The sequence below is a fragment of the Bombus pascuorum genome, chromosome 14 (genome assembly GCF_905332965.1).
Source record: "Bombus pascuorum chromosome 14, iyBomPasc1.1, whole genome shotgun sequence".
Classification (NCBI taxonomy): Eukaryota; Metazoa; Arthropoda; class Insecta; order Hymenoptera; family Apidae; genus Bombus; species Bombus pascuorum.
In genome coordinates this window covers 4,139,974-4,163,810 of record NC_083501.1, presented here as the reverse complement: position 1 = coordinate 4,163,810, position 23,837 = coordinate 4,139,974, and the positions used below count along the sequence as shown (strand labels likewise).

Here is a 23,837-nt window from a genome sequence, read left to right as displayed (position 1 = left end):
TATTCAAATTTATTATTCCACAGATCTGGTCTTAACTCGGACAATTCTTTCCGATCTGACTTAATTTATTCATAAATAAAAATGATTATTATTATGATAAATGAACATGACGAAATATTAATCGCAACAGAAAGTTTCAATTTAATTACCGATCACGAATATAGTATCAACGTGGATGGTCTTTGCAATCATGACTTAATTTATCCATTGACAAACATCGAATATTAATTACAAAGAATATGTTTATACAGAATACATGTTACGCAGAATATGCAAAATGAACTATGAAATAGCAATTTGCACAACTTCCTCAACTTGAATTAGCTAATTCAATTTCTAATTGCAAGTAGAAGCAATTACTTTTAAACGGGTGAAAAATTCTATCAAATTCGATAAGCCAATTCGATTTGACGAGTCACAAATGACAAATGTTCAAACTGACTGGAGAAACAGGTTTTAAAATAAAAATCTAATCATGACGGTTGAAATTTTCGAAACTGAATAGGTTAAAAAAACGTTCGCAACGAGAATGAAGATGAAGAGGACAGAATAGGAGGCAAATACTGCGGACAGACGCTTTTATACGGCTGCGATCCGACCAAGAGGAGCGCATAAGCTTTCCAAACGAATTGCTGCACGAATTTAATGCTCATTTCCTCTCTGTACGGCTCATTTAAATTTTTGCATACGCATGACACATAAATCCCACTTATTGTAATAAAATAGTTGCCCCTCTGCAGCCAGTGCATCGAGTTTCCCGGGTTTTTGTTCCGATTCGTTTTCGATTTTTACAGTTCTACGTTTTGAAGTATTATACTTCTTAAAATACGAACTAACGCGTGAATATGATGGATGGGTAGATAAATCGACGACTGGTTTACGTGGAAATACTCAGAGGTCTTGCGTACAAAATTTTTTCAACCAACACACCACAAATTAGAAGATCCAGATTTTTACAGTTCTTTAATTTTATCCATACTACGTGGGGCACAATGTACTAACTAATGTACTAAGAATTTGTACTAGATATCAGCATGTATCCTAATACATATCGCTAACAGTGAATTTATCATTCCATACTTTAATGCAGTCAAAAACGATGCTCTTTAATCAAATAATAAATCTTATTATTATTAAAAAAAAACAAACGACTTTCTTTGTGTAAAAGAATTTCTCTGCAGATTATTCTCAAGATTTACTTGTGAGTAGACCACAGGATCTCTATACAAATATACATTTTTACGAATACAATTATAGATCTACGAGGAAACTTGCTTCACCCACTAAGCATTTGTAACGAACACTTTAAAAGATCTAGATATTTCGTATATTTCTTCGCGTCTTCTTCAAATCTCTCATGAGATTCCAAAAACCCGCGGTCTATTTACGAGTCACCGTGTATATAGGGTTCTGTTCCATTCTAACCGCGCCAGTAGCTTCGCACCGCCTCCACTAGATGGAGACACGCACACCAGACCTGGAATTCTGCATGGGGGCGCGATCAGAAAATTCGTGACCTTGAAAAATTAATCGAAGGATCGCGCGGAGGGATCGATCCATGGTAGCATGACCAGTCGACTGTGGGAAAGCATAAAGGGGCTAAGCGTAGCTCTCTGCAAAGTCACGGGGCGGCGTGAGTGCCCGCGGATCGCCGCGATCGCCAGTGACCAATTAAGAGAATTAAGGGTCATTAATTAGCATCCGCTTCCGCGGCTCGCTCGACGATTCTTCGCGGCTGTGGGCACATTATTCGACGAAACGATGTGCCCGCTTCTCTCTTCCGTTTCGCAATCCGGCTGGATAGTCTCTCATCGCCGGCTGCCAAGAATTTTCTCACCTAGTTTAATTCACATCGTTTTGCTCTTCGATCGCAATGGCGGTTCGCCGAAGAACGACGAGGAGAAATACCAATGCGCCAAGGGAAAACATAATAACGAGGAATTGCTTCGTGGAATGACAGAACCTCGAGGAACTCGCGAACTCTGGTCGTGAGAATCTAATGTTTCGATCGAAAGCTCGAAAGATCACGAGCAGTTAACGAGCACACGAGAAACGACCCCTTGTTCGCCTTTAGAATTTCTCAGAATAGTAAAAATATATTTTAGAATCTTTCTTGTCTCATCAATATGTAATTCCAATCTTTTTTTCGAACGAGAGCTTCCGGATATTTGTCCTTGATTCTTCCTCGTCTAAAATATACCTCTGTCACTCGAGTACTTAACAAAACGTCGAAATCGACTTGAACAAATACGACACAAATTCGCGTTGTTCGTACGTTTCCTATCGTTCGGGACAAATACTCCCGTGGAATGGAGTAACCACGACTGTAACGATATAATGTGTAGATTCAATGTTACACCCTTCAAATAATGTATCGTTGTGGAGATCGTGTTCCTTTACAAAATTATCGACAGTAGGTTAATTGACCAGCTCGCATTAATCTTAATCTAGTGAAATTATGTGTACCCCGTCACACTGTCAGACAACCGAACCTATTTTATCAGGCTTCTTACACATCTAAATACGGTCACGCGGATACCATTGGTAGAGTTTGCAACGCGGCCAACAGATTTCACAATAATCTCGATCTTTTCTCCGATACCGTCGATAAAGTTGAACATTCTATATATTGCTTTCTTCGCTATACTGTTTCTGTGCCGGACTAATCTCAGCCGCCTCGATCCATGTTAAACGATGTATTAATTCGCCTTCATTACGGACCCACACCACAGATACACTAACATTAACTCGCGTAAACTATGAATAGTGCATGCGCGCTCGCGCACTATCTCTACTTGTGCTTTTCATCGAGCGGAGCATTTTGTTTCCTTTTGTGCCTTCTATATCGTAAATGTATTCTAATTGTAAGTTTTTCGTCGTATAAATCCCAGAAGGACTTGGCTCGTTTATGATACTAAATAAAATAAAAAGATAAATAGAAGGTTCGTCTTATTATGTGTTCGCAATTAGACCTATATAAAAGGATCGTGATTTATCAGACGAAGAAGTTGAAATATTTTAAATGAACAACGTTCCACATAGTTTTTGTAAAATCGACGGTTGTGTGAATACCTTTAACACCCACTGTATGTCGTTTTACATGAAATTGAATTCATTATGTCACGAGGCCTGCGTCTGATTATTGCAATAATTAGTAATTTACATCATCAAGAAGCTTAACGAAGATCACTTTTAGGAATGACTTATTAAAAATTTTAAAACTGTCTTTTTAACGCACGAATAGTCGATATAGGAATTTCATATTTTACGTCCATCATTCATGACAATTCCCGATTTTTATCTTGGTCGATTATCGATTAATTACCGATGGTATTTGATAAAAGATATTCGATAAATATTTATACAAATAGTATATTAGTATAAATGATATATAAAGGTTATATATGCATAATTATTTATATATTTATTTAATTACATGTATAGTAGTATGAAAAGGAGAGAAAAGTGGATTGTTTCGACAGGAATGCGGATACAGTTCGAGAGGCTGTATTCGGCATGTGAGAAATCGAAATCGACCAGAGGCAAAATAAGGGCAGAAACATCGTTCACGGTACTTTAAAGTTCCAGGAAGATGAAAGAAGACCAACATACTGACGAGAAACTTCTCTGAAAGCACACGCGTTTGAAAAGTTCTGTACTTAATTCGCTGTACTTGAAAGTTTTCTCGAGGTATATTTTGACGAAGATCGTTGAATGCGCGTTCAGTCGATAACGTCGATGGACTTACGAAGACCTATCGCAGTCTACATGAAGACATTTTTTTCTGAAACTCACATTTTCGCAATTGTAGAACGAAAAGTTCATCGAAACAATGGACAAATTTTGTACGTATGTTGTCCAAACTATCGGTTCATTCGCGTTGCGGATTAAAACATTCTGTCGAAATAAATATTTGGAGCAAATGAAGTTTTATTTGAATCCTTTTTCGAACTTCGAATCACGATTTTCATAGAATCCTGTAAAATAGAACGACCTACATTTTGCGCATTTTTGCACCCTCGAATTTTTCATAAATATAGAAAAATACGCGCTCTATTTGCCATTGTCCGTATCGTTCGTTATTTAATCCTATTGTGAGTAATCGGGTATCTATTTATATATTTACATTTTCTAACGATCTTTCCATTTGTTAATAACAAAATATCAAAACCATTGCGAATTCTCTCACTCTTCTGTACCAGATTTCGAAACATCAAAGACTCGCCCGTCGAACATTAGAAAATCAAACCCGACAAGAATAGTAACAACATCGCAACAATGTCATTACATCGTAAAAGCAACGCCAACCTATTCCTCGACGCCGACCCGAAACTTCGGACACCCGTTTAAATACCCGATAGCGTTTATTTGCCTGGCAGGTTGCGCGCTTATGGCCGCTGATAAATTTCTGCGGCAGAAAATCAGGCGCGACCGTGGTTCTCGCAAAACGAGAAAGAGTAGAACGAGAGTACAAAGAAAAAGAAAGAAAAAAGGAAAAAAGAACACTAAGAACAAAAATCCAGCAACGAGCGAACGAGCGAGATAGAGAACGTTATATACGGAGAATCTACGGTTCGCGTAATGTACACTCGCGCGAATAAAGCCGGTTGACGTGGTGGGGGATTGACAGGAGCCGCGGAGTGGGGGTAAGAGGAACCGCAGAGACGCAGGAGAAGAAAAAAACACGGCGCGAGCAGAAGCGAGAGAAAAGATAGGGGAGAAGGTAGGAGAACGAGGAGAAGAGAGAAGTGGTCGATTAACCGGCGGAGAAACGAAGAGAAAGGATTAGCAGAGAAAGGAGGGGGGAGGGGTGGTAGAAAGAAGGTGGACGGCATCCTTTGATCTTACGCACACACGCTGCTGGAAAAAGGACACGCGCATATCTTCCGCAAAGACCCATACATATTCATGATGCCGGTGTGCACGCACGCGCAAAAAGCCGCGCGAACACGGCTCGCACACAACGCCACTAGCGTTCGCCGGCGACGCGCGCTATCGCTTTTGTTCAACGTCGTGTGCACGCATATTGTGCGTATGCACGCCATAAATTCGTATGGAGAGAGAGAGAGAGAGAGAAAGAGGGAGGGAGGAGCGCGCAGAATGCGCGGGAGAAGTTTCTGCACTTAACTAAGCGAGGAGGGTGTCGCCCACCTTCCACGGCCGCCACCATTCCTTGCTTTTCTGCAAGGTAAGGTCCCAGAGTCGTTCGGTGAAGCTTGCGATAATGAAACGCTGGACCTGGACACGCGATCCGATCCTACGGAATGGCGCGCGAGGATACGCGCGCAGTTCGATGGGTTCGTGGGAAAAGAGGGTTGCTTATGGTATAGTGCGTTTAGAGCGAGGGAGCGGGCGCTCGCTCTTCGTCCGCTTTAGCTTAAAATTGGAAACTGAACGCATTAACGGGACAAAATTTTGTTTTTGGTAAAATTTAGAAACGACGGTGCAAACGACGCAAATGTTTAGTCGAGAGACGACTGTAGGTTGATCGTCGTCGTGAAGAGGACAGTTGTTCTGGCTGTGCAGGTGGAACGATCGACGCGACCTTGATCTTTATTGAACAGCACGTTTACTGCACTGAGGAACGATGATCTTTTATATGGACAGCGAACAATGATCGATGACACAGTTTGACGATTAAGTAAAATATGGAAGCTTCGTAATTTATGGTAATTAAATGTACAGCTGAATTATTGGCGCCACGACGTACGATTCTGATTTCGTTCGTCGTTGGGCGATTGCTTGCTGAATCGGACATCGAACATCCGTCTGATTTAAGAATGCTTTGTGTCTTCGACGAACGCGACCAAGTAGAGATCGTAAAATTTAGACCCAGCATTTAAAAGGATCGAACAAGCATTTTTGAAGCATTTTATGAGCATCTTTTCGATCCAGCGAGCGAGTGTGAAACAGCAAACTTTTTAATTCCACTTTCTCGAAATCGTCTTAAATGGAAAGAATTATATTGTACATTTTCGATATGTATTTTCATGTAGAATCACCCGAATCTCATTGGTGCGTGTAGTTTCAGTAAATATCACGCTTGTGACTTCACAAACCAGATTTTATTTTTTTATAGCGAAGACTGTTTATACATTGGATTAAATAATTCGATATTATATAAACGAAAAATAGGGTACACCATAGTATGAAAGATTCTTTGTGGCAGCGATAGCCGTAACAAAAATGTCAATCATCGCAGCGACGTCTAGAACACTAACCTACTTTATTATCACAAAAATCGTCAAAAAATCACTACACTCACTCGAAACGCTAAAAAACCACGCACACTGAAAACAGTTCGGGTAGGAAAAGAGGACGCGGTCTCGTGTTATCGCAACTTTTCGCGTCGTTATCCAAACGCATTCGCCCGAAAAGCTTAAAACCCAGTACAAGCTTCTCTGCCAAACAAAAAACAAAAAAATCACTGGAAAAAAAACGAAGCGTTTCACGCGATCCAGGGGGTTGAATTTTTCTCTTCTATCCGCGTGTTCTGTTTAGATGCGCACGGGGTTGCGGGGAAAACAAGCTATTTTTATATCGTTGAACACAGCAAACTGTGGAAACAGAGGTGGAAAAAGCGCGAGATGGGACGCGCTGATCGCGAGGATCAAGAGGTCGAAGGTCCAGCCTTCGAACAACGGTGGGGAAAACAATCGAAATTTCGATGCCGTTAATTCCGAGAGATTCCACTGTCTGCGGTCGGAAAACCCTTCGGTTCCTGGAACACGCGAAATTCCCGCGGAATTGAAGCGTTACAGTGACGATTAAAAAGCCGATTGATCGACGCTGCTCGATCGGACGCGTCGCGCCGTCTATCAAAAATTTATTTATTTAGACGGTTCCCTGTACGATCCTGTAATTCGACAAACTGAGTTTCCACGTTCCGAGCTTCCGTTCGATGAGGATTCCGAAGCTACGAAATAAAAACGAACGAGATAAAAAATCTCGATAACCACTTTTGTGCCTTCGTTCGCTCCATTTTTACATCTACTTTTGTTTCTTTTTTTCGAAGAAATATCGATGTACGATTACGTAGAATATCGCATATCTTATGAATTGTAGTGATTTTGAAATGCGTTGTCAAGGCCAACGTGCTGAGTAGTTTCATCGATACACGTAACAGTCGCTTGGCCTGGATTTCTAAGATACGTGTGGAGAACAGAATTTTCGATGCTACATGTCGTATTTCTAAGATTCGATACAAGTTTGAAATAGCCTTTGATTAGATTTAAAATACGTATACGTCACTACTCGAAATTTAAATATAAATATAATTTGTATTTGTGTAATTTAAATATAAAACAGTTTTTATAGCCCTGTGTTTGGATATTTTTGCACATTCCGTGCATTTTATGTATTTTTTCGTCTTGAAATTCCTCGCGAATTCGCAAAGATATATAAATTAATTTGTATAATATAAAATACTAAAACGCGAAATCAAACGTTAGATATCGAACTTGAAATGGTTAGATGACACATTGAACGTGAAAATTACTTCGAAATCTACCCTGAAGAAGCGAACTTGGATATTTGCAAAGCGTCGGAACAAGCTGCAATATACTGATAAAAACGCTACAATTATTCGACCAACTGAGTCTCCCATGAAGATGCTACAACTTGATAATAAAATCAAATAGATTGTTTAATCACCCTTCCGCGATAACCATTCATCTACCTTCGTTTGCTCCTCTTTCGGATCCATCTTTTCTCCTGTTCCTTCTCTTCCTTTTTTTCTCTCTCTCTTTCCCTCTTTTCTTTTTTAAGCTTGGAAGGCTGAAAAGGAACTCGAAGTTCCAGCGTGGGAAGACTGGACGTTTTGGTAGCTGAATGTTGCCGTGCAAAATAATTCCGTTCGCGCACGACTCATTAGAAATTCAGACGGCGCGCAATTCGTTCGGGAATATATGTGTTTTACTGCTGGATTATGCCGAATTAAAAAGTCCGAATTACTGCGATCTTTGGCGCACACCAATTAAATCTAATTAGCCGATATGACTGGATGCTTTAGTAGAAATAAAGGAACGTCAACCTTGCTCCTCACCATCGTTTACGGCCTTTGGTTTTTTTTTATTTTTCATATTTAGTCGCATCGTCGAATCGTCGCGTGACATCTCAAGTTTTCGAGATCCCTCGAGGAATATGTAAATTTCGCCGCGCTCGAAAAAAGTATCTTAACGATGTTTGCACTTTCGCCACGTGAAAATGCTGATATTCCACTGGCTACCGGTATTGGTCTCTGTAATCTTCAAGGCGGCGCCGACCTCGAGCTAATCGGTTGGAATTTATTAACACGGTTCGGCAATTAGCTTTTACAAATTGATATATATTATGTGAATCCTATCGTTTGCAAGTCTACCAGATTTATAAGTAGGCTGTGGATATTTATGTAAATATATATTGTTATGAATTCATCGAAGGAGATCGTCGAATGTAGACACCGGACACTGAGATTGTCGAATCACAAAATTGGACAAGGAGAGCCGGTTAACCACCTAAACGAATCGCGAACGTAATTTTAATGTATTATCGATAAGATTTTAAATATACAATTTTGATTTCATATGATATAGGATGACGGATAGAAGAAAGTTTAAAATTAATACTTTGTACTGTATCGTACATCATTACATTTATTCATTGATTTTACTAAATATACTTTATACTGCGTATCTACTCAGACCATAAGAAAATAATAAACGTTCTTTTTGAATATCAATTTGTCACTAAGGAAATCACAGAATCGTATTCGAAGATTGTCAATCAATCTCGAGATACGTCACTTATGAAAATTACCGATAAGACGTTGACGTATATCTTCCATTGGAAATAAATTAGAGGCTCCACACACGCGCGCGTAAACGAGTATTCCTATCACGTGCCGCCAAATTTCTACCTAACATTTCCGAGTAATAATTCTCCACTATCTAAATCATCAATAACATTCTCAACTCCATTGTTCGAATCACTCATCCGAACTTACACAGACAAACAGACAAATTCTACATTGATCCAGGAAAGCCAACACCATGTGGACAATTTCGAGCAACTCAAAGTGTCCACTCCCCTTCGTTCTCCAAAAAAGTATCTACCACCGAGTCCTGTTTTAGTCTTCCTATTTTTTTATTTTTCTTTTTTTTTTCTATTTTTGTACAATGCGTATAGCACGGTAGCACGTCACCAGGACGTTAATCGTGACGGAAGAGCCGGGTATTCGAAACGAAACGAAACGAACGAACGAACGAACGCGAGAAGGCGAAATCGACGCGATTCAGGAGGGGGAGAAAAATTGCTCGCGGAGGATCGGCGTGAATTGGCCGAGCTGGGGCGCCTGGCGCCCGCAATTTACCTGCAAAACATTTCCGGCCGAACGAAAAATGGCCACAGCACGTCGGCCCGTTCCACACAAATATACACGAACGCACACAGGCTGTGTGATGCACACGAATACAGAGAGGATCGATTCCACGTGAATTACATCAGGGAATGCGCGGTCGAATTCGTCGGACGAGCCAATTCACCGGGCCGCGGATCATTCAAGGCCAACAGTCAATTTATCTCCAGACGGTTTATACGCGTCATTTTTCATTAACTTCGAGCAGCGCTAGCCGGAAGGACTACGAACGGGAACACGATCGCGTTCCCGAGGGCAATGGATGCTGGTTTTATGGAAATTAAGCAGAGCTAAGGAGGAGCATGGCCGACAGAAAGAGAGAGATAGGCTCATAATGGTCCTCCGAGTGTCGAGGCGTAAGTGGAAATCTATGGTGAAAGGTAGCAGACTGATTGGTCCAGAGATGTTTTTTCTTTCTTCTTGAAAAATTAGAAGCTTAAACATCTTAGCGCACCTTATATTTCATTCGATGAAACTTTAATATCCGACGTGGATCACAAACTTTAAATTACGCGTTTTGGGAAAAATGTGTGAAAACATTACTATTTTATATATCAGTTATTTTGTTCGTCGCGATAATATAAACTAATTATGTATAAATATAAACGATCTAAAATAGTATAGAAAATTTAAAACTGTCTTTTACATTTTTAATTATACTCTCAAAAATATGAATTTTCATAAAAATTCATAGTTTGGTATAATAATTGATACCGAAGATAGAATGTAAAAAAAGAAAAGATATTGAAATATGTATAAACATAAACCATCAGAAAATAGTATAGACAATCCGAAAGTCGTTCGTTTTCATGGTTTCGACAGTATATTTGATGTATCATAGGTGGAGTCGCGTAAGGAACTCGATGGAGCAGCAGCGATTGCACGCTCGGTTTGACCAAGCTGGCGGCTCCACGGCACCAGGATCTCCCTCTACTTCCGAGAAAGGATTCGCGATTCAAAAAGCGCCGCCCCTGCAGATTCCAGACGACCCGCGATCTTACATAATTCCGCGCGCCCAGCGAGAGAAGATCGGCCGCCGTCCTGGAATCGCCCGTTCCAGGAGTTCTAGGGCTGGGCTAACGATTCCAGATAGCCGGCCCCTGCTTCTGACTAGCATCTCTCCCGCAGACCCCCGATTCTTTTAATCCGCCGTTCCAGAAATTCGTTTCTTCCTCCAACACCGTGCACCCTTTGTTTCAGCCAGCACGCGTTTCCAAGGAATCAACAAACGTTCAAACAAAGTCGAAATTTTAGGGATTAATCCGCTTTCCCTTCTGATTTTCTTCCTTTCCGGCAAAATTTCAGGTCTCATCTCCCTATTTCTATGTACAGGGTGCGCCGTTAGAATTCGGACAGAATTCAATTTGTAGTTCCCACCATATTAGAATTCAGATGTTTGTGCTGATTGACTCTGAAGTTAGTTAAATATGTCAATAAGTCTTCTATAACCTCAAAATGACAGAACTCGTTAAGCAAAACCCGGAATACGATAGAAGAGCGGCGATTATAGAAAGTCTTCGCGCCGGGAGAACGCCGGTCGAAATTATAAAATTCTTTAGCTACCCAAGATCGACGGTAATTTAATTTTGTTGTGGGCAAAACCAAATTTCCAGCAAGTGTTCACGTTTTGAGCGTTGTCTCAAGTGAGGGCGACGTCATGCCTCCGCACTTCTTCCAAAAAGGCGAAAGAATCACAAAGGAGGTTTATTTGGAGGTCCTGAAGACAGTAATAAAGCCGTGGATGGAAATTACGGCTTCTGGAAGGCCGTATTTATTTCAACAAGATGGCGCACCTGCTCACACAAGTCATCTTGTTCAAAATTGGCTCTCTGACAATGTGGACATGTTTTGGTCGAAAGATTTCTGGCCTCCTAACAGTCCCGACCTAAACCCATTGGACTATTACGTGTGGGGCGTTATCGAGAGACAAACTAATAAATGCAGGCACCCCAACGTCAACTCCCTACGAGCTGCTATCGAGTCAGAATTCGCGACAATTAAACGCGACCAGTTGAAGTCAGCGTGCTCGCGCTTTAGAGCAAGAATAGAGCAGGTCATAGAGGCAGAGGGTGGTTACATAGAATAAAAGTTCTCAGCAAGGACCCTTTAAATGAGATATAACAACATTTTCATGTGTTTTTGTGTATTGACTTAAATAAACAACTTTCTGCACAAAACTTCTTTTGTCCGGATTCTAACGGCGCACCCTGTATATCGGGTCATGTGTCCGAAGACAAGTTGCGATCTTTCGATTGTTATTTGTTTGGTAAGAAATGGATTAATGATTCCTTTCTTGTTCATGAAAAAATATCATGAAAAAAGATCGTTTGTTCGAAACGAAGTGGGAATTCCTTGGTTTAGGATCCTTTTCTTGAAAACATCCAGAATTTTTCCTCGTGTATCTATGTGTACGAAATCACAGTCGTTAACTTTGCTATCAATTCGAAACTAATGCTACAGAGATGTCGATAGAAATTTCTGGCGAAAGAATTTCATAAGACAGAGTTTCAAACAGAGTTTTGCCATTATGAGATTCTTCGTTTCACCGGCGCAACATAGCGACATTAGATTGACAATTAGAACAACTTTATAAAAATACTCTACTTTGTACAAGCTAAAAAAAATGAATTCTCAAACCGATATCTCGATTAACTCAACAAATACAATCCCCGAAGAAATCGCTCGTCCATAATAAAGTGTTAACTATAACCCGTAACCGACACCTACAGAATATCTACTTACATATAATCACGCTAATAATCATCATCATCGCAAGGGGAAAAATCTGAGACTCCACCTCTTGCTGGAGTCAGGCACGAACCGAAAAGAGTTAGAAAACGGTCGATGAAAATGGACGAATCATCATCGTGGAAGGACGAAGAGGAGCAAAGACGAAGAACAGAGCGCGGAAAAGACACAGAGGGGTGAAGAACGAGGAACGTATAAAGGGAAAGGGTCCGGAGAACGTCGGGGACCACCCGAGAGAGGAGTTCAGGACTGGTTGGAAACCGGCGGCGCACGCCATACCTTTGGGGGGTCCCTTATCTTCCGCGTCTGACCAGGACCATCCGGGACAGGCAAGACCTGTCCGCGAACCTTTTGCTCCCGCGAGCATTCTGCATCCTATTATCGATCAATAGCCGCGTATGCTCTTGCATAACGTCACGCTGTAACCGTACGAACGTACCTACCTTTTTGGGAAAATTCCAGTAGACCGTATTTTAGGCAGGTACAGGTAATTCTTGCTTTACGAGTTTTTCTGTACTTTTATTTTGACGGATTTTTATCTTTAAGAATCTTTTGGGTCAGAATTTTTACTTTAACACTAAATGTATATATATATATATATATATATATAAGTCAGTATAATTTGAATGATATTAATTCAAGTAAATAGATTTATATAATTATGCTTCGATCTGGATAAAAGTCGATATTAATTTTGACAAAAATACCTGTATGCTATTAACAATTTTGAAGAGAAAAAACCTACAATCCGTCGTTTTGACGGGCTTGGCAGTTTTTTTGTTGAATTGTAGGCGACGAAGAAGTCTGCGGATTCTTATACTGCAGAGTTTGTATTCTTATTAACGTAATGAAGGAAATGGATCCTACTATGGGGATCTATTTGCCTATTCAAGGTCATAACAATTACTTCAAATGGAATATTTTTAATATTTTTGCATACTACGTGCATTCTTGCAATTGTAAGTTTCCCATGAAATAAAAAGCGGCAACCTAATGACCATGTACGTTTGGGATAATTAAGCTTAATTAATCAGCATTCTGATTATTGAAAATTTTGAAACCTGCATCGATAGGAGATACGAATCATTCGAAGTTGGCAATTAGGAGAGAGCTGTACGAATACTTCGGCGAGTCGTATTTGTGAAATTATGTCGTATTTTCAAGCTATATTTTGTATTTACAAGACTCGAGCTAATTAATGGTTCATTAAAATAATATAATATTTTTAATATCCGAGATATTTCAAGACCTCGTACTAACAGTTAATTATAGATCATGATTTTCGAGAATCATTTGAGAATTCAATCTCAACACCGCAGTGATTGTTGGCTGTTAAGCTTATAGAAAACTAAAGAAACAAGAAGCAAAGTTACGTACGAACCTCAAACTTCACATGGCACGTGATGTTTGAAAATTAATGGGGATACGTACTGAAACAACACTACTTTGCATAAACACAGCATAGCCGAGGATAGAAATAATAAAGAGGAATAAGAGGTAGCCGGGAGCGACACGAATCTTCCCTTGGGACACGTCCACGAGGCTGGGTATCGGTGAATATCGGTAAACAGAATAACGATTAGCCGATGTATTATTTTTTCAGCGTAGTCGGGGCTTCGTATCGACTGGCTGTGAATAATTGGCCTCGTTAACCGCCGCCACGCAATCAATTACGTTCCCCGGCCCCGTAATCCCTGAACGCCGCGGTTTATTATTGCAAACTTGATAATTTCGAACGTACCTGCTTACCCCCGAGGAACCAATCATCCTCGTCGAATCGAAAAATCGATCGTCAAAATAACGTCAACGAAATTAAAAAAAAGGGAACGAAAAAGAGAGAAAACTACCACGTAAGTTGTCGTGGTCATTGAAACATAATAAGATCACATCCAAATTGCTCGGCTGCAAATCAGATTGGTTAATGGCATAATGATGTGATATAACACGACGCAGCATATTATTCTAAATTACAGTAGCTCGCGAAAGCGCTTCAACACTCATAGAAATTTTTTAGGAATATAATTAGATGTGTTACACGAAACGTTTTGAAATTACCATTTGACATTGGTCGAATTTCAAGCGAAACAAAAATGTATATGGAAGCTGCGAGGCATTTATCGCAGATATATACCTTAGAGATCATACAAGTATTTGAGCGAGGCAATCTTTGCCACTAATTCTATGTTTAAAATTACTATTTTCATCACCCTCGTTTTTGCTCGTTCGTTCTCTCGTTCCTCTCATTTCTCTAGCTGAACTTAAAATGTATTTGCAACATTTTTTTTCTTTCGTTATTATTCCATCTCTACCGATCATATCTCGTTATTTGCAATGATTTTCATTATCCTGTACCAAGTTTCAGATCGAATTCCAAGACGTTGAAGCCTAGGTGATTACCTCGCTACCTACGACCGGCTCATCTGCCAAATCGCATCGAAACCAAAGTAGAGAAAACTGAGAGGATCATGGAATACGAAGCAAGCGTGTCGCCACTAAAATATCAAAACCCTCAAAAATTGGAGTTAACCACTTTGACTTGAGAACGGTTCATGCAGTACACATATGGTCGTGCTTCTCGATTCTTTCTGTCGAACTTCACAAACATTTAGCTTCCCCCTATGAGGAATAATCGCCTAGCGATCGCATGAGCCCCCAACGAGAAAAATCGGCTCTAACGTTTCGGCGATTCGCGAAAAAGGAGGAACAAGCTCTACCTTGCGCGTATGCCAAAGCAGGACAAAGAGCGGTACGCCGTCTGAAAGCTGAAAAGAGAGGGAAATAAAGGGAAGAACGGTAGTTGAGGAATGGTGCAGGGCTACCCGCAGAGCACGCTACTTGCTGTGGCAGCTTCACGAACGAAAGACAAAGGAGGGCCCACGCTTTCATCCATGCCGACATTAAGGTACCTACCGTATACGCTCTTTTGGGACACAATAAGGTCCGCATGCGGGTCCAACGGATCTCACGTCTTCTACGTACGCATACAGCTTTCTTCACAATGAGAATCTGTCTCTCTTTCTCCCCCTCTGAATCTCCCTTCTCTTCCCTCCTCTCCTCCAGGGTTCTCCACTGTTCTCCTCACTCTATCTCTCGATCTCTGTTCCGTTTGTTGCCCTCCTTTCGCTCCCTTTCGATTTTCTCTACGCTTTTGTGTCTTCCTTTGCTCGCTTTCGCCGACATTCTCTCCCTCTTTCGCCTCCCTCCGCGATTCTGTCTCTTCTTCTCGCTGTTTCGCAGCGCCTTCCGAAAACCATCCTCCGCGTGCTTCGTTTTAGAGCACTCGCGCGATGCTACGGCTCTTGGTTATTGATACAATTAAGAGAAACTTGCGAGGTTTTATTTTGTTCTTTTCTATCGTTAGAAAAGTTGGATGTCAGGATCTAGCGATTCGAGTCGATACGTATTTATAAATCCGAGTTTTGTCTCATAGTTTCTCTTCACAGGCCTCGAACACTAATCGTAATTTATATTTGTTATCCTGCACTTGACAAGTATTCGGTCTTTACATGCTGTTCTAGAACGTATACTCGCGAGTGGCGAGTAAAATCATGAATAAAATTTGCGATAGTGTTACGAGTGTTCGACAGCAACACGAGTAGTGTGTACCGCGACAGAGATTTAAGAAGACCGAAGAAGACTACAAGAATTCAGATTAAAGTTTTTATCGATAATTCGCATTTACTAGAAAGGACAATGCATCATCTAAAATAAATATCCTCGCATGGTGTATTGTAAAGAATGATCGTACAAAATACTGAAAAAAAGAAAATACGCAAATAGGAAAAAAATCGATACGAATTAGAGACGATTTGGCTTTGAAGGAGGAATAAAGTGGGATTCGTTTTAAGATTGGGTATCATCTACCGGTGAGCCATTAAAATTTCACGAGCCACCAGTTGAAACCTGCAAAAATTCTACATCCGCGCAGCCCTTTAAACCATTTTCTCCCTCCACTTTTTTTTGAGAAAAATTCTCTCAGAAACGCGACTCCATCAAGAAACGCGATCCCGTGAAAAATGTTATGTAACTTGAAAACCAACCGGAGAAAAACATTTTCGCTGCCAGTAAAATATTCCATTTCAAAGGTAACAGATTTTAGTTTTAGCTACGTTTCAACGTCAACGTTTCTGTTATCCGCTTCCATTACCAACTCTTGTTCAAGATGTCTAAATTTTAATAGATAAAACCTCAAGGGAACAAATCCCTTTTCCTTTGCCAAGAACAGACCGTCGGCACTTGTTCTCCCTTTTTTGGCCAACTTCAAATGTTCTGCCACGACCCTCCAAATTAAATATAATAATTAACCAACATGTAAAATTATAAAATCGCACAAAGTTTCGTTGGACGTTGGAAAATTGCTAACTTCTACTAAATCGTTTAAAAAGATAGTTTAGAATTTAAGATAAAGAGATTCTAACATCGAACAGATCGCGGGTTCTTCGTAGCTCGTGATACAATCCTTTCGGTTCGATTCAATTCTTGAAATTGCCTATGTGTAACGTAGTAATCGAGAAAGATAGAAGATTAGGATTTTACAATGTGCAAGTGAAATTGTACAAAATTTCTCGGAGGTTCACAAAATTCTACAGGAGTTTGTAAACTTTCATAAAGTACTACGAAGTTTCATAAAATTTCCCAAGGATTCGCGAAATTCTACAGAATTCAACAGAAGTTACGCGAGATTCTAGAAACATTGGCAGCAATTCTGTAAAATTTCGCAACATTTCAACAAATTGTACGATGTTACGCAAAATTCCACAAAATTTCCTCAAGTATGTCGAATATCTGCTAAGCTTCGTCTTTCACAAAATTTCCTAAAACTTGTCAAACTTTCACAAAATGCTGTAAAACGTCAGAGAACTTTCGAAAATTCAACAAAATCTCTAAAATTCCTTAAGAAGCCACTGGCAACCCATGCCAAAAGATGCAAATAAGCTTGGAAATCAATTCAGACAGCGGTATAAACAGACGATTCGTGCAGCAGGAGCCGGATTGAGTGCGGTGAAGCGATTATGTTCGTTTCTGGGAACGATGCTCGACGATGGTACCACGGTTGGTACCTTTCGTCGCAACAAAAGCCCCGGGAGGACCCGGGCCGCGGGTTATTAATGTCAGAACGTCACAGAAGAGCGTACTCCGCGCGGTGGAGTTGCATGCTGAGGCGCAAAGACGATTCACGACGACGTCGGGGCCGACATTGCCCGGGACACAATATATAATTCCCCGTTCGCCGATAATTATTGCGACTCGGCAACTTTCATACAATGGCTCCTTCTCCGTGGGCCAGCCTATTCCGAAACTCTAGCTCGTACACGGAGAGTCGAGACGAACCTGCGCCTCGTAATAAAGTGACATTAGCCGGCATGCGATTCCGCGATAAACTTTCGAAATTTATACCCCCCACGACTTCTCACGATACACCCCTTTATCCCCTCGAAGGCAGAAACATCGTTTATTTGCTGTTTATACCGTAAGAGACAATTTCGACTTTGCAGATTCTTCGATAATGGCGAGGAACGCCGAGTTTTAGCGATGGCTGACTAATAGCAGCTGAATTCACGAGATAATAAATCTTTGGTTTGACTGGAGTACGCTTGTTGTACGCGCTTGTGCGAGCTTGTTGTTTGGTCGAGTGCTTTTGCAGTTTGGTGGACCTGAGGTTTTTAACCCTTCAATAGACTGGGTCGAGAGAGACTCGTTGTTAATTCTTTATTAACTTTACCATTTAATCGAAAAAGTAGTCATTATTAGACTGCAGATTTTGATGCAATTTTGTATTTCCTGTAACGTAGCCAAAGGACACACCTTACACAGCGATTTATGACGTAATTGTTCATTCTGAACTTTTTGTCATTTCGTTTCCAAGGGACTGGGAGAGCCAGTTGTTGCGTGTTACGTTCACGTATTTGAGATCAACGATTTTTCTCGTGTCCGTTGTTTTATATCGTAATATGGGATTTTGACAATTTGGGAAGATGGACTCATTTATGGAATTACTGTTTTTTTCTTTTTCTTTCTTTTTTTTTTTCTGTTGGAGAAGAACGACGATGCTACGTGGTCGACATCGAAATTTTTCGGTAGCTTCTACACGTCACTGATTGATATTCAGATCGAGAGGCATAGCAACTATCATATGCGGAATTTAGATTTTTGGTATTCGTCTACGTGCTCCATTTTGATAACTGTTTTGTTGCTTGCCATCGTTGAATAATATTTAAATCTGCAAGTGGTATTAAAGTAAATTCTCCTTTCATAAATTCTGGAGCAATTATTAAGAAGGCTATACGGATGTGTAACTATCGGAAATTTCTAATTTATGGAAACCACATCTCACCGGACAACCAGACAAACCGTGTTGCCGTTGCGAAAAAAGACTACGTTTGGTTAAATAATGATCAAAAGAACATAGCAGGATTAACTTAGTTCGAAATAGTATTGAGAAACAGTCAAGTTAGTCTTTGTTACACCTTAAACATGCAACATTTGAGCAAACATACGTAACTTCAATTTCCAATTAAAAAATTTCTTTCTTCTTTTAAGGAGCAACTTGAAAAAAAAAGGACAGTTCAAACCATCCTGTAATTTTTATTATTCTATATCAACAGGGTATTGTATTACATTCTTACAGAATTTCGTGCTCCTACAAGCTTCTGTATGTTCCTTATTTTTTAGTGAAATCTATTCGTAATCGCGACTTGCTTCAAGACTATATTTCTGATCACACTTGCCCCAAAAATTTTCAAAGTTACTCAATCTCCGTTCTTTATTAAATGTCAGCACGATAACCAAAGAAACAAAAGAGAGAATGAATGATTCCTGCTAACGAAAAAGCGGAGAGATAGTTCCCAGCATCGACGTTATTTATACTTAAACATCAGCGCGTGTGATTGGACACAGAAATAAATATTCAAAATATTTCAACTGAGCCAGAAGGTAGGAATATACTAAAAAATGTCATTCAAGTTTCAGGAAAACTGCACATTATATGCATTTCTTCATGCTTGTCCCGAATCCTCATTCAAATGTCGCAGTGTGCGCACCCTCGATGGTCATCGTGGATCGTGTGTATCGATTAAACCAACGTCATAGGGAGAGTTTTCTAGCAGTGGTTGGAGGAGCTAATGATTTATTTCCGCTCTCTGAGGGCACACGAGTCTACGGCGTTTCGGCGGCTAGCAGTACCACTCGACCTCCGTGCTGGAGCGTGACAGTGGCAGATTTAAAGGAGCAAGGGAATTATAACTGGAAAAAGGAGCATGTCGTGCCCGGGCCGAGTCGCAGGGACAGGCTGTCATGACTAACGCTAATCGAGGCACCGCAGTACACTCTTTCGTTCGCCTAATTACGAATGCGTACTACAAAGCGTATCGAGTGTCGCGCGACACGAGTGTTGAAATCAAAGTAGGCCGCCGGGGATCCGCACGCGCCTCTTTCGATCACGTTCGAGGGCACCAATTTTTGCTCAATATGAAGTAGGAAAATATTCGAACGCTCGTTCCACATCTTTTTTACGAGTACGTTAAGTGTGTTATGGTTGCACAATTTTGAAATTTCTCTGGCACTGTTACGAGACCCGACGATCGTGATTATATTGGTAAAATGTGAACACATCTGGCGATATACATACATAGGAATTAGAAACACAAGGTGTATTTAATATCAATTATATATTTCACATAGGTGACAAAAATCTGTTATATTGATATAGTAGGAAAAAAGAAGAAATTCTGCCAGATTTTACACTGATTAATATTAAGCAATGATAATTTTGATCATCCTTATTCCTATCGAATCGCCGCATGTTTTTATATACAAATTTTGTTCGTCGTTTTAATATCTACAATATATCATATAAATATCTACCACATATTTCGTGACGCCCTGTATAACGTATTTTCTCAAAGATTTCTCACAATTAATGTTCTATAATGATCTATAATAGAGGAATTAATAAAAATTATTTAATTTAAAAATTACAGAAGAATAAAATCGTCCTATTATGTAATACATCTAATCTGTATTATGTTCCTATGTTACTACTATTATATTCCAATTCAGAGATCGAAGATTCAGTCATTTTCTGATTGAAACGAGTACGTAACACCTTGCACGATTTTCCCCTAGCAACGCGACATAGCGTGGAAACGCGAGGGAAACTACTGGCAACGATGATACGCTAGCATCAGAAAGGTACCAATTAATCCCAGGATTTCCTTCCTCCACGCTAGGACACATTCGGTCCGCCAAGCGGAAAGGGGTTTCACGTGCTCGATAATTCCAGATTCACGAGGACGTTGTCACGAGAGAAGGAAGAGAAGGCGGAGGAGGAAACCCGGGGAGGTTCCATCCGTGATTTCGGAAGCGGAACGATGCGCTTCCTGACTTGTTCCAATTGCTCCTTCGACGTTTTCAATGGGAAAATACACAGTGCACTGTGTGTTTCATCGTGGATGAACAAAATTTTAGCACGTGAAAATGCAGAAATTTGTCATCGACGATTAAAGTGATAGAGAAAGACAATCTTTTTGTTATATAAATTATGTGATATTTATACGAATTACGTATTCTTACGATAGAGAATTACGGACGACTAAAATACTAAATTTGTACCAAAGAAACAAAATATATAACGCAAGAAGCGGGACAAAATACCAGCCAAATTCGAGTAACATTTTTTAAATACTGAAACTACGAACAATTAAGATGTGTAAACTAAGATATTATTTATATATTTTATAAAAAATCATTTAAGTTTCCAAAAATACAGAATGATAGGAATCTATAAAATTACAAATCCATCACTTTGATCACTCTGATGACGCTAGTATCAAAGACTTGCTACTTTAATTGCGTTAGTATCTCAGTATTAAGATTCTCAATTACACGATTAATATTTCACTAATTAATATTTAATAAATAAATCGTTTAAAGCTTATCAGAAACTCCTACGCAATCCGGCGATAGATATCACGAATAGAAGAAAGAAGAAGCAACGTTATAGTCTCCATTCGGTATCCGGTCGAATATTAAGATCACGAGCTATGATACGTAACCCCCTGAAGAGTTTGTGAATCATCGGGCCCGACTCTCGAACCTACCTCCACCCCCAAGGAATTTTCAGAGAGACAATGGCCCGTCTGCGTCGCGACTCTCCTGCCAGATAAGAAATGACGCGATTGTCGATAGAGAACGCTCATTTTTCCTCTCCTCGAACCGTAAGAAGCATCAGATAAAACGTTTACGAATCTCAGATTGTTCTCTTCGACGATCAATTTTAGATACAATTCTCGCGTCATATTTATTCCTTGGAAAAACACATGAAAGATAATTTTCATATTATGCACTATTAATTCTACGATTCACATTGTCGCGAAATATTACGCTAGCATTGAAGAATCTCAATGCAAACAAACGTTTCAGAGTCATCGTGTCACGATTTAATAGACTGTGAATATTTATGCGAATTCACATTTCTATAAAAGCAAATAAGAAAATGGAATAGATATATCGATATCTATTTTATCTTCTAAATACTATAACGAGTTAGTACTCGTTCTACATTAATAATAATTCTTATACAATATAATTATACTATTATTGAGATATAAACATAAAGTATAATGTATAAGATACACAATAAATTTGAAGTACGCAAAGTTGAATAATTAAATTTACACAGAATGTATATCTGTCCTATATATTTTCGCTCTAAACTTCCTACACACGCACGAGCATCCTCAGTCCACAAATTACAGAAGAAACTTGGATCATTAGTTTCCTCTATTGCCAAATTTTAGATTTATTACATCGAACAGCCAAAATTAGCTTCACGAAGTAACATGGCACGAAACATTGGAAATTCCAAATGCTCGTAATTTTTCGTTCTTTGGTATACCTCTAATTTTAGCAACGTTGCTATTTCATGCCCCTAAATCAACCGCCAACGATAGTTTCTACAGTGGAGAAAACTACCGCGACAAAGTAAAGTAGTCAGGCAATTATGCAAATGCGAAATAATAACCGAATGGTAAGACGCAGACGCGGAAAGGACGCGTCGTCGTCCTTTCGCGAGCTGGTACCGGTAAGGACGAGGCGATTGCGACATCCAATCTCGATTCTAATTGTTTAGGAATTGCGCGAATCGCGACCAATTAGCGACATGCACCGTGAAAACAAGCACGGAATCCGGCTAACGTAAGGGCTAACCGAAATGGTCGAATAATTTAAATTAATAGGACAGCCGGAGGACAAGCTGACAGCCGGTTCACCCCGACTTCCACCACGGAACTTCTTAAACGTTCTCCTTCTCGTGCTGCTAAAGTCCTTGATTACACGCTTCGTACTTTCCGCACGCCACATAAATTCCTGCTTCGAGCGATTTCGAGTGAGGTTTTAATTATATCTTGGCGACTCTTTATTTTATCAGAGGTAACGACTGCTATAGAAAATTGATACTTTCTTTTTTTATTTCCTGTATTGCAAATTCAACCTCTTAATATAAAAAGTCTTGTTTGATTTTTAAGTCTACGCTGGCGATTCTTTGTTTTATTGGACGAGAAAATTGATTCTGTTGTTTCTCGTATTGGAAATTGAGAATCGGAGAGGAAAATTGAAACTGACAACGCACAAATTTTTCTTTCGTCTGTTCCATGTATCAAACTTGTTTAGGGTAAAAGACAACGACGAGAGATACGAAGAATGATAATAAAAAGATAATAATACAAACGAACATTATATGGATTTATAAAGATTAACGACTAGAATAAGTCAATTTTCATACAATTTTTCTTTTTTTCTCCTACGAGTATTTAGTATGTATTAGAATGAGAAAATATCTGGACTCCTATTATTTCACTGCATTTACTTTTAATTCTAAACAAAACATGATTTTCTAGGAAACTTAAATTATGGTCTAGAGTCACCATATTTCGTATGGAAGAAAGTATGTACAATAATCAGAAAGCTCGAACTCTAGATTTCTAACTTTCTACATTCTAATTCATAAATAGAATCTTAATATTAAATACATATATGTAAATGAATTTTGAAATGCAAGTATTTACTCACCACGTTTTTCCATGGAGGCCGTCCTTGCATCAGACATGTAAAAGCCACTACATGTTTATTCTAAATAGATGGTTAATTTTACAATCATTTCTCGAGACCGTTCACGACAGTAACAAGTTGCCGAAAAGTTCGCGAACTCGAGCAGCGAAGAGCCGGCCAATTTAAGCGACGAAGACGTGGCGCGACGTGGAACATTTTGCATCTCCCGCGAGACAGTGTACGTCGTTTGTTGTACTGACGCGTTAAGAAATTGTCTGCGAGACTTTCTGAACTTTTGAGCGAAACTCGAGGAAACTTTAATAAAGTAAAGTAGACAACAGTGTTCACGTTTGGAATTTGTACAACACTCGAAAATCTGTCGCAATGGGGTGGCAATGTTTTCGATCGAACGCGATTTCGATCTGATAACCGATTATCATGAAGTTATTGCGAAAAGTAAATACGAAATACGAGTTATCGTCAAAATAGAACAAAGACATGACGTGAGAAAACAGGTTTAATTTACAAAACTGTTTTAATGACATTGACATGCGGACTGAATTAGATCGCAGATATACGCGAGAGTTTACAAACATTATCAACATCGTGACCGTAAATAGAGAGGTTCCGTAGTCGATACATGTAAGTT

At 39.7% G+C, this 23,837-nt stretch overlaps 1 protein-coding gene across 2 annotated transcripts in view; it reads right to left on the bottom strand.

Moving 5' to 3' along the window:
• LOC132913880 (Fanconi anemia group J protein homolog) overlaps nucleotides 1–23,837 on the bottom strand; it is a 167,893-nt gene that overhangs the window by 62,725 nt on the left and 81,331 nt on the right. The window lies entirely within an intron of this gene.